The sequence below is a fragment of the Chamaea fasciata genome, unplaced genomic scaffold, assembly GCF_029207755.1.
Source record: "Chamaea fasciata isolate MVZ Bird 193981 ecotype frontalis unplaced genomic scaffold, bChaFas1.0.hap1 SCAF_1, whole genome shotgun sequence".
Lineage (NCBI taxonomy): Eukaryota > Metazoa > Chordata > Aves > Passeriformes > Sylviidae > Chamaea > Chamaea fasciata.
The window spans coordinates 44,084,754-44,094,961 of NW_027094086.1; positions in this window are offsets into that span (position 1 = coordinate 44,084,754).

Sequence of the window (10,208 nt, forward strand, 5' to 3'; positions counted from 1 at the left end):
AGGAATGGAGCATCCACAGCTTCTCTGGGCAACCTGTTCCAGTGCCAAGACTGAGAGAAAATGGATCCTTCATCTTGGTTTCCCCTATTTCCTAGACTGCAGCTTTCTGTACCATAACTAGATGTTCAGAGATCTCTAGATGGGGAGATCCCACTCTCTCTCAGGCCTATGGGGTTAGACTTTCGGGAAAGAGAGAATGCAAAACATTAAGAGCTGTGGTTCACAAATGCTTTCAGACTCCAGCATTTCAAAACCAAATGAAAGCCTGAATGCGTTAGACATCCATCAGAGCTGCTTCTTGTTGCTGCTAGTGATCAGCAGCAAGAAGCAATGCCCATGACACCACCTGGGCTCATGGTTTGGAGGGGAAAGGGAACTGCAGGGAGTGAAGCTTAAGCCAAGGTCTCTCTTCAGGTAAAGATGAGAGATGAACCATCCTGTGATTCTGTGAAGGGTGCTGGCTCTGTGTTCTTGTTCAGTATCTGTCATGATGACTATTACCTATTAATGTAAGTATCTTCCTAAGGAAGAGCAGAGACAGCAGAACAAAAGCCAATCACTGTCCTGAATACCTTCTTTTTAGACCTCATGGAGACAAAATTTGCCTGCCTCTAAGTACCAAGAGTTCTGAAACTCTCAAGGGAAGCACTTCCAAAGCCTTTGGCCCTAAGTGAATTGAGTTGCCTGGGCTGAGATATTTCCTGCTCATGCTTCAGGTTGGGAGAAAATGTGGTGGAAAAGGCAGAGCTCCTTGGCCAGGGATCTCCCAGGGGAAGACAGGCCTGGGATTTGAGGTGCTGTGTTGACCTCTGGTAACCATGGCTGTGCTAGGTCAGGAGGTTACTGCTATCCTGCTCTCATCACTGCTGCTAAGGGTTATGTGGGCTGTTCATAGGCTGGCATAGGTTAAAGTGATTATCTTCCATGAGATGAAGCAGGAAGCCAGGCCAGTTAGTCTGAGTGGGTGATTAGCAGCAGTTGGTGGCAGTAACCTCATCAGCGCTGCCGGGGCAGCCAGAAGAAGACACAGAGCTACACCTTAAGTGGTAAGTAGCCTGCAGAGTGCTTCTTGTATGTGCTTGTGTCAGTGAGGATGACACCACAGCTGTATATCAGCTTCCGGGGCACCCTAGCCAGGCCGTGACAGTCCATGAAAAGGAAGAATTACAGAAGCTTCAGTTCAGATGCTGCACAACGACCACTGGGGTACAGGCAGCATGGCCTTCAGCCTCAGCACATGGGAGGCTGGCAGAGATGGGCTTCCAAGTCTTTTACTCTTCTTGTATGACTTCAGCAAAACATGGCCCCAGTTTCTCAATCTTTAAAAAGGTTTTAACCACCAAATAAGGATGTTAGGAAGCTTAATTACTGCAGGTAAAGAAGGTTATGTCTTTTGAAGGCAGGCTTTAAACAAAAGCAAAGATTTATTAACTGAAGCATGATAGATCCATTTGAACTTTGTACAGGAGACCGCAGTATTTATCGATTAGTAGCTTTGGCAGGGGGAGAAATTGTGCAGGTGACTTCAGGGAAGTAAACTACAGGAAGGTGTCTGTGAAGGCATTCATGCTCTTGTTAATGTTATTGTAAATCTTGATCCTTTAATAAAGCTGTGACCTTGCAGCTGACAACTGGTGTGCCATGGAGCAATATAGAGCATGGCAGCAGCCTTGTAAATCTTATGTAGTTTTTGCCATTCACATAAACAACATGTAAAGAGAAATCAGGCAGCTGAAGTTTATGAAACATTTATTTGAAGGAGACCATTTTAAATCAGACTGTTTAGATGAAATGAAACCAATGGCCCTTCCAACTTTTTATTCCTTGTGATAAAATGTGTTTGTGAAATGAAATCTCAACAGTGAAAACTTCTAGAACTGCTCGTAAACTACTCTTCACAGGGGTAATCTGCCACTCAAAAAGCACACTTTAGATCACCTTCGCACAACTATTGTACAACTTTGTGCAAATACTTTTTGTACAACTGTTATTCTGGTTGCTTTCTTGACAATGCTGGTGCAAGAACAGCACACCTACTTGCCAATATGAAAAATATGAACAGAGATTTGTTCTGTGGGAGCAGTCAAAGATGGATGTGAGCAGAAGGGGAGAGAGACAAAGCTGTGTAACTGCAGAGAGGTCAGAAGGTGTCATGTGCAAGGGGAAGGGCATCTTTTTTTGCTCTTGCCAGGTGTGTCTGCAAACACTGGCACCACAAACAAAACTAAGGACAACACTCCTACAGCTTATTTCATACATGTAAAAAGTTTTTTGGATGTCCAGGAAGTCATAAATCATAACTTTTTCCCTATGTTTGAGGCTACTTTGCTCTGGCAGACCAGGTGTTTTTTTAGTTACACAAGTGTTCCCACCATATCAAGCAACACTACAACACCTTTGGAGCAGCACTGTCCATCTTTCTGACTGAGCAGTTTTCTTTCACGAGGGCAGTTCTCAAAGAAAAGGAAAGCAACTTTCCCAGGCACGTGACACATTGAACCTTTCTTTTCCCAAAAAGGAGCCACTTTCTGATTCCAAAACCTTAAGTCTAGAGGGCAGTTTCCTCGTTAATATGTTACCATGTGAGTAAAGCCTCTTTAATCACTGTATATGCTTCAACGAATGAACGTGAATTTTAACTATTTATAGATCAAGTGCATCTTTGAAGGATACTATGTTATACTGCACATGTAAAAAATGGACATGCTTTTTTAAACTTGCACAGTAAGAACAGGGGTTAGTTAAAAGATTCCATTCTCTTGAACAGGGTTCAAGTTTTTATAAGTAGAATATTCAGTTCTTGCTATTCTTTCAAAACAGCTTTCATTTAACCAACTATGCTTATTTTAAGTCTCATCTTGCTGTGTAAATGAACACTTACATGCAGCCCTTGGCAGTCGGCAGTACACCCAATGCTGTTTTGAGGGGGGATTTGTTCCAATTTGTTTGGTCCTGTTGCATCTGAAATGCTGCTGTTTGTCATCTACCTCCAGCATTGGATTGTCATCCTCAATACACACAAGATTGGCCTGCTCCTGCAATGGAGCTGCAAACAAATAGGAGAGGCAGCTGTAAATGCCAGTGTACCTGTACACTGTATGCATTAAAGCATTTACTCATATAAAGGTGCAAACTTTATACACTGTGTGAATGTTTCCTTTTAATTTACTTGGGTATAAGTAACGTTTTGAGTCTGTAACCTCTCTAAAACACATCTTCTGTGAGATGTGAGAGTCAGAGTCTAAAATGCCATGGCAAATGGTGATCAGAGAAGTAAATTACGTTTGTTGAGATCCAAGTCTACACTCTGTTGACCTCAAACCTACAAATGGAATCACAGTAAGACCTTGCAACGTTCACAGACCTTTAGAATGAAGCCATTTATGTGAAGTTATCAAAACTCAGAGAAAAAAAGTTAACCCTCCCACTATGACTTCAAAACCCAGACAAGAATACACAGGAAATGCCACACAAACCTGCGTTAGAGCAGTAGAAATAGTACACGCTGGATATAAAATCAGGTAAGTCACTGAACAGTGCTCTTTTACTTGGCTGTAAGTAACTGTTGTATCCATCATAAGACTTACTACACATTTTCAGTGGTCCAACCAGCACTCACAATGATAGGAGTGCTAAAATTTTAAATATTGTATGCCTGTCTATGAGAGATGGGGAGGGGGAAAATATAGGTACATTTGTCCTCTGCTGTCAAAACCAATTAAACAATTAATATACTTTCTATATTATTTCCTGTCAAAAATGGTTGCTAGAATTAATCAGTTTAATCTGCAAATTCAGTAAAATAATATGCTTATGTTCATTACTACCACTGTCCCTTCTGATCTGTGGTGTATGAGACATGGCCCATTAGCTCACTCTCATGGACTCTGCATGGGCAATAAGGAAAAGAGCATCTGGGAATAAGTAGTATGTTTTTAGTGGATGCTGAGTAACTGATGCATTTTTGGTACCACAAACTATAAAATAGAAGTATTGAGATTTCCTTGGCCAGACATCATAAGGATCCTTCTTTTGCCATGCCAGACTGCAGCACGGGTGTATAACAGGCACCTGATGTATGCTGTGCTGGCAAGAGGTCAGCCTTGCTAATGGATGCTGCACAGAACTGTGCCAGCATGTCAGGATATCGATCCAGAAAAGCACTCAGCTTGTGTTATGGTTATCCATGACCTTAGAGAAGAACAGATGAAAATACTGATCACTACCACTACAGGCATTTCCTAAAAGCATAATTTAATTGCTGTGATATACTTGGAGCAGGCGTGACCAAACTTTTAATTCTCAGGAGTGCTCATTGAGTATTGACACCTCTTAGCAGAGGATTCCTACTCGTTTTTCAGTACAGAGCATGGTGTTGTTGCATGGTGGGGACAAATTTTCAGGTCAGTGCAATTTTCAAATGTGTGTGGACAAATGTTCAAGTTTTTCTAAGCATCAGAACATTAACTGATAAGGAGATAAGTCTGTCTTCAGTAATCTGAATAACATGTCATTTAGGAATTTACACAGCAAATAGTATAGGGACTTTAAATTCATAAATAAAAACTTTTCAATAATGATATCAAAATTGCTTCTTATCATTAATGGACAAAACTAAAGGCCAATGAATTTCAAGATCTTAGTCTTTTTAGTATGGCTACACACCTAATCAAATTCTCTAACATGTCCTGCTCTGAAAGAGAATGAAAGGAACAAAGAATTTGAACTTTTGACATACAGCATACATATATTTTTAAAATATATATTCTTTCTATATACTACATATTAATTAGAGCTGCTAATCTTGATAATTCAAAACTATTTCTGACAAATTTTTATGAGAGTCAATTACATTTAGATTATGATCAGTCTTATCCAACAATATTCAAGGAGTTTTATTTGAAAGTAAACATAATTCTCCCCCAAGAAAAACAGCAAAAACTGCTGACTTTTCAAAATATGGCTGTTTCTAGAAAGCAGGTCATGTGAAGTTAAATTCTATCAAACTACTAAATGCTAGTAAAATGTATTGTTTTGTGGTAGTCATACACAAAAAATAGCACCCATCTTCAGTACTATTTCAGTATTATAATTTAAAAATGTTAGTAAAGGATTCATGTTGAATTACATGAAACAGAAACAAGTCCAACTAAAACAAAACAAACCAGAACAAAATCAACAAAGAATTCTTCTACAAAATTGAATTTACTATGTTGCGATAACAAACTTTTAAAATGTCTTCAACACTGAAGTCTACCTTGTTACAGCAAGTCCAAACTTCTGTATAGATCCGTATTTTTCTACATATTTTTTGTAAGTCCTTAAATGAGGCCTCACTTTACTCAGGCATACCTGAGCAGTGAGAAGCAGCAGCTTGTTTTGTTTTATACCGTGACTCACTTGTGCTAAATCATTACTCAATATATTCCAATTCAAACCGTATTACAACATTGTGGCTGTACCTAGGGAAGAATCTTCTTTGACTACTGGCTCAGTTCCTCAAGCATTTTATTACTGGGTCAGTATTGCACTAATATGTTATATAATAATAACATTCAGCTTATAAGAGTGAAGTCCGTTTGGGTGAAATAATTATTAGTTTGTGGTGAATTTATTTGTCCGTTATGTCAGCTCTTAATATTTTTAAATTAAATCTGGAAGGCAAAAGGGAAAAAAATTTAGTTTGGAGAGGGGGACCCTCCCTGGTCACATTTGGCTTGTTTTTTGTGATGAAAATCTAGACCAACTGTACTAAAAGCAAAAAACGTGAGGGCCTGATTCTGACCTCAGTGGAGTCTTCAGCCAAACTTTCTTACAGATTCATTAAAGATAATTGAGGTTTGATATTGCTGCTGCTACTGGCTGTCTGATTTCCATGAACTCAGAACCTCCATATGACAGTGAAGTACTATACTTCTGATGAAGCACAATCATGAGGTGTTTTTTATGTCCTTTATCCAGTCAAAGCCAATGTAGTGAGTCAAGAAGATTCAGCTCCCATAGGTTTAGGTCTGAGCTTAATATTTACAGCGGCACTGGCAGAATGCTTTAGAGCTCTTTTAGATATGAGCTTGATGAATTACAAAAACTTATTCTTCCATCATTATGCTGGTGGAATTTCTGTTTATACTTGTCATTTAAAAGGGATCTTAATAGTGTCAGTTCTCATGCATGGATACGTCTCTGGAATTATTTAGCAGTCAGTGTTCAAGGCTGCAAACTCATGTTTTGCATTCTGTTCAGTTTCAGTATGTGCTTTCTGTCTTGGCAATATCAGTGGCTGGAATTCCTTCAGTAGGAAGATAAGTGTAGCAGTAAGGACACATCCATGCCATATTCTTTAAACTTGCAGAAATACAGAAATGACAGAATCTACATAGAAGGAAACAAAACCAAATGCTTTAAAATAGGCTTTCAATAAGGCAGGGTGTACAAAAAAGAATAAACATTTTGCACCACGTAATCCCTGGTGTAACATGCAGGATATTTGTTCTTCTTAGAATATGTTGTTAAGATTATGCTAATTGGTATTGCAGCCCTGCTTTCATCAAGCAGCGTGCTGAAAACAGACAAGCTGAGCCTCCTGGTAGCACCGAAGTGCACAATGAGTGTGAGGATTCACTGGGAGCAGGAGTGAGGAACTCATTCCCCATGGGTCAGGCAAAGCCTACAGTCAGTGATTTAAAAACCTGACATCACAGCAAAGATTATTTCATTTTTGTAGTGTTGCTGCTGGACAAATGTGTCACAAGTATGCACATGAACAGCTTACTGAAAGTCTTCCTGAGCTCAGAAACAGAAGAATACTCGGTGCTGCTCCTATAAGGGACAACCATTTGGGGGGCTGTCCTTTGCAGGGCCAGAAGCTGGACTCCATGATCCTGTTGGTCGCTTTAAATTCAGGATATTCTGATGCTATAAACTATCCAGGTTGTTAAGACAAGGCAATTTCTCCAACGCATGATGAAGTCTGGAGATGGCGAGTTACACTCGGTGGTTAAGGCAGCAGTTGCAAGGGAAGCGTTAGGCTGCTGTTCTTGCGTAGCAAGTGGTTCCTTGATTTAGCCATCTCGGGGTCTGGCTTGGGTAAAGGCATACCTACCTCTGGGAGTATTTTATCCTCGTCTCTGGCTTTAGGAATAACAGCAAATTGAATTTGTGGTGACTGCAGCTGCTTTTGAAAGCTTTTTTTCAGCTTTTGTCGAATTTGTCAGATATGACGGATAAGCTTTGGTGAATTTTCTTGCAGAGATGCAGAAAAAACATTGCTGCCCTTAAAGTGTCTGAGCACTATTGAAAACTGCTGGTGCTAATGGGAGAGGAAAAGGCCTTCCTTTATGCTGCTTGCCATCATGTCGAGATAGGGATCTGAAGCTCAAAATAATACCCGGGGGCTGCAGTGGAAGGACAAAAGAAAGGATGCACACTGGCTGACTCACTGACAGCCCCTCTGGCTTTGGAGGAGCTGGAAGAAGCTGCTGTTGTACCAGACTGCAACCTTCAGTGTATCACAGACTTTTCTTCAGATACTTCTACTCAGTTGGCCATTTTAGAGCGAATCCTCCTATTTTCTGCTTTGCTAAAATGCTAATCTTTGCACCAGAACTGCTAAAGCAGGAGTCCACATGGCTCCCACCAGCTCTACTAGGTAGAAGGCAGCTCCGGCAGAGAGCGGGGTTGGATACTGAGGCAAGACCTCAAAACACTGTAGAACAGCCTGCCAAGCTTGCCAGAGCACTCTGCAACAGCATTTCTAACATATTTAACAGCCTATGATCGATCTATAGGAGGATTTCAGATGTAATCTCTTCTTTGGAAGCCACCATCATCTACAGCTCCACGGAACTATGTAAAATACAATCAAAGCTTAAGTCAGACAAAAGGTGGTATTTCGCAGTTATTTCACAGAGGTATAAATGATTGCACAAGGTGCAAATAGGGTATAGCAGAGACCCAACATGCTCCCTGTCCAAGGATAAACTCTGAATTGTTACACACTGTTTGCCCTCAGGCAGGTTTTAACTTCGATCATTCCTGCACTTTCGACAGGGTTGAAAAGGTTTCTTTGTTTCCCTGAGGAACAGATGAATCTTCTATAAATAACCCTGTACAAGGTTCACAAATGCTGTCTGAGAGCTTTCCCCTTTTAATGTAACAGAATATAAAATCAGATTACCCTTTGCCAGTTTGTTCACCCTCCCTCTAAAACTGTCAGTAGCAGGAAAGAGTTGACATAAAGAATAGAAGGATTGGTGAAGAACAACTGCACTCATGCATTATATGCAAATGGTCTTCTGCTGTTAGCCAGTGATTTCTTCACTTTACTATAAAAACAATTTGCAAAAATTTCAGGTTCATCCACAAAAGCCCCTCCGCCCTTAACCCAATTTATCACTTTGTTTACTCAAACCTAAACACATAAAACAAATAAACAAAACACAGTGCAGATAGATTAAATAAAACCTAAGTATCTCTGGGTATTGACTCTGAACACTGCTGAAGCCCTACAATTTCTTCCCTTCCGGCCTAGCCTCCAAACAATTGCCATGAATCTTAGCCAGAGGCTGCCTAACACTTCCCAAATCCAACAAGAGCAAATACATTAGTTCATCTAGGAGATACTGAGGCTGCTCTAAAAAGTTGCACTTTTAGACATGCATGCATATATTTGTGTGTCTCAGCTCAGTAGCACCCAATTTTCCACAATCTGTGACCTGGCATAAATAGTGAAAACAAGCCCCTCCAGATGAATAGCAGAAAAGGCACAACTGCTTAGCTGGATTATTGTTGGGAAGAAACACTGCAAAGCTGACTAAGCTTCTGAGGCCAACGAGTGATCCTGGATACAAAGGAGCTCAGAAACATGCAAGGAAGCCTTTCATCCTTTTTTTCTTATTTTTCTCCCCCCAGAATTTTTCCTGAACACTGGCTTAAGTGACACTTCTGCCTGCCATGATCAGCAGAAGGAGGCCTGTGCCTAGTGCCAGGCTTGGAAAGGGAGTAACTGTGGAGCACAGATGTAACTGACAAGGCATTTAAAATAGCGGTAAGCAGAGGTAGGTTATCTCAAAGCTGATGATTCAGTTATTGATTACTTTAAGAAACACATTTCCATTAGCACTGGAGATTTTCTACCGACATGAGCAACCATCAACTACCTCTGTCAAAGAAAATAGGGACTTAATGGCTAAATGTTACAAACAATAACAACAGATATTTCAGGAAAATTTTGCTCTATTTATAAAAGCTGGATAGGTTAGGAAGGATTCTCATTTTTCTCTGTTTTCAGCCTGTTATTTCTTTACCCAGTACTCTGATGATAGATGTGATGGGGATGTCTGTGGCAAATGACAAGAGAGGGCAACAGAAGATATGAGACATGCCCTTGTGTTGGCTAACAGACACAAATGTAGGTTAATTTTAGTGGAAGGTAAGTTGCTCAAGGGGTGCTGAGCTGTGGAAACAAAGCTGTGATTTTTGTTGTCATATTCTCTCACATCATTCATCCCTGTGCATGAAGCTTCTCTGCCCACAGTGGAAATGAGTGCTGAAGTCAAGTGAAAATCATGGAAGGAGTTGAACATGTACAAACATCACACAGTGACCTTAATGCAGCTGTCAAAGCAGTCTACCAAAGCAACTGTTGGGTTGGTTTTACTTCTGATGAAGAAAAAGAAAAGCAGATTCCTTCTAGGTGTCCTCAGGCATGTGAGCACTCAAAGAACAAAGATAGTGTTCTACTTATTTCTGCAGGTACTAGAAAATTCATGATACATTCAATAGTGTTTGTAAGTATTTTGGGATCTGTCTAGGGTTCTTCTTATTAGGCTAAAAGTTGCATCTGCCCTATTAAATACAGTTGGAATAGGTTGCAATATCTTTTGGGCAGTGTCTCTTTTATCAACAAAATATTATTTTTTTTCTTTATTGTTGAGAAAATTTGAGTATAGAATCATAAAAGCTAATGTCTGGCAATTTATGAATATATTTTCCAGTATCCAATGTATTTTCTCCAGCTTGATATTTTTGCAGAAGCAAAGTCAAGGATGACCCACTTTTGAGTAAGAAATAAAATGGGAAATGCAGTAGACTTGGCACCTCCAAGATGAAAGCATCAACACATTCAGTTATCTTTCAGGTTGCATCTGGCCTGCAGTAAAACTAGTAATCTCCTGTCAAAGTGATTTTCTTGGAATTTTCCATCACAG